This window comes from Myotis davidii, unplaced genomic scaffold, assembly GCF_000327345.1.
Source record: "Myotis davidii unplaced genomic scaffold, ASM32734v1 scaffold805, whole genome shotgun sequence".
Lineage (NCBI taxonomy): Eukaryota > Metazoa > Chordata > Mammalia > Chiroptera > Vespertilionidae > Myotis > Myotis davidii.
In genome coordinates, this window is record NW_006296430.1 from 226,368 (window position 1) to 228,717 (window position 2,350).

Sequence of the window (2,350 nt, forward strand, 5' to 3'; positions counted from 1 at the left end):
TCTTCACATTTATTAAGCTCATTTAATACTTAAAACAGCCCTGTGAGTTAAGAGAAGAACCAGTTTATAGCTTCTTCCAAAACTTTGTTTTTAACCTGCATTTGTTTAAACACTTCATGAGAGAATGGTTAGAATAATAAAAAAAATAAAATATAATCCCTTGAGGTGATTAAAAATGGTGAAAAACTAAGTGGATGCTGCAGGGACATGCTCCCAGGGAACAAACTGGAAATACACTAAAAGACAGAAAAACTTCCTGAATAATCAATGGAAAACTCACAGGAGGGAACCCTGATAATCAAGGATTGAAAGTAGAGACCACATAGAGACTGGTAGGAAATACAGAGATGCAAAAGGGCTGGCTGGAGTCCCACAGACAGCAACTGAAGTTCTAGAGAGATATCTCTGTTGTGGGGGGTTGCCACTGAGAACTCTGGGGTCTAAACCCCATGCTTGGCCCCCTAGCAGAGAGCACCAGACTGATAAAGGTGGCCACATAACATCTGGCTACAAAAAAACTACAATGTTTCTGTATGCCAGAGAGAGATGGCTGGAAATGCAGGCACCCTCTTAAAGGGTCAACACACAAATTTTCATGTGCAGTCACTTGGGCTCCTGCAGAGGGAGGGCAGAGTGGATTGAAGCTGTATGAGTAGAAGCTAGGGTTGGGGGCACTGGGTTAGAGCTCAGAAGGCAGACACCCTGGTTTTCTGTGCTGAGTCATTCCCTCACGCTGCAGAGGTCATCTTACTCAAGCAGACCTTTGCTACCCAGGCACAGTTTGCCTGGTGGGTAGGCAGTTGACCCACCAATTGGAAAACTCTTGCCCCACCCTGTGGAGTTTCTTCAATGAAGCCCTTGTCCCCACCAAGGCAGATCTAATCTGTCCTCGTCACCCACCTTCCTGGTCCTCAGCCACAGGTGTGATGGCCTTCTCTCCCATCTCACATCCCCACCAAGATTCAGCTCCATGTGCCTCTCCCATTCCCAACCACCCCAAGACCTCTCCCCCGAAGAACGTCCCTTTGGCCTTCTTTCCCTCCCTCCTTCCCCAGGCTTCCGTTGCCTGAAAATCACACCAAATCTTGGTCTTCAGCCCAGACCACGTCCCCCTCCCCACCCCACCCCCCGTGCCCCCAATAAGCATTCCTTCCTAGCAGTGATGTGGGCATCTCAAACGGTGCATTGAGCCAAATTCACCCTTTCCCCCTGGGAGCAGCCTCTCTCATCCTTCTACCCCAGGCCTTTCTTCTCAGGCCCTTCACCTTGAGGCGTCTGTCCTCTCCCTCCATGGGCTGCCTACCACCTTGCCTTCCCAGGCTCCTGCCTTCCCAGGCTCCCGGCTCCTCCCAGGCCCCCGAAGTGGCCTGCTCCCTCCCACACAGCTGTAAGCAGGATGCAGTTTGTTGCCTAGATGCAGACTGCTGGACTACTTGCTGAGCCTGGGCCAGATCAGCCAGCGGGATAGCCTGTTGGTCACCTGGCACCATGCTGCCAACAGCCAGAAGGACATGAGGGCTGCCCTGGAAAGTGACGACATGGTCCTGGAGGCAGATGTCAACCTAGAAGGGCCCATCACAGCCAACGAGACAGGGGTCCCCATCATGGTGCACCCCCCACTCATCTATAGTGACAACACACTGGAGCAGTGGCTGGATACTGTGCTGGCCTCTTCCCAAAAGGGTATCAAGCTAGACTTTAAGAGTATCACAGCTGTGGGCCCCTCCCTGGACCTCCTGCGGAGACTGACAGATGCTGGGAAAGTCCGGAGGCCTGTATGGATCAATGCCAACATCCTGAAGGGCCCCAACATGCCCATCTCCATCGAAGTCAATGCCACACAGTTCCTGGCCTTGGTTCAGGAGACGTATCCTGAGGCCACCCTGTCTCCAGGCTGGACCACCCTCTACGTGCCCCTGTTGCCAAACAGCACATACATCTGAGCCATGATAGAGAAGATGCAGGAGCTGGTGGGAGCACTGCTGCAGAGGGTCACCTTCCCCGTGCGGGCTGTCATGGTGCGGGCTGCTGGGCCAGTCGGACAGGTACAGCCTGACACTGTGGCAGGGTGTCTCTGACCCCGTGTCGGTGGATGATCTCCTCTACATCCAGGACAACTCTGCCAACCACCAAATCTACTATGACCTCTTCGAGCCTGTCCTGTCGCAGTTCAAGCAGCTTGCAATGAACGCCACATGGAAGCAAAGTTACTATACAGAAGACAGCCTGATCCCCTTTCTCCAGCTCCTCGGGTGCGACGCTCTGAGCATGGAGTGGCAGCTTCCTGGCATCCAGGGCAATGCAACAGCAGCAACAGTTCAACTCTCAGGAAAAGAAGGCATGATCCTGC

At 52.9% G+C, this 2,350-nt stretch overlaps 1 pseudogene; it reads left to right on the forward strand.

The window, feature by feature from the left end:
* Nucleotides 1-1,290: 1,290 nt before the first annotated feature.
* The window catches only part of LOC102754181, a 1,727-nt pseudogene continuing 667 nt past the window's right edge, over nucleotides 1,291-2,350 (forward strand).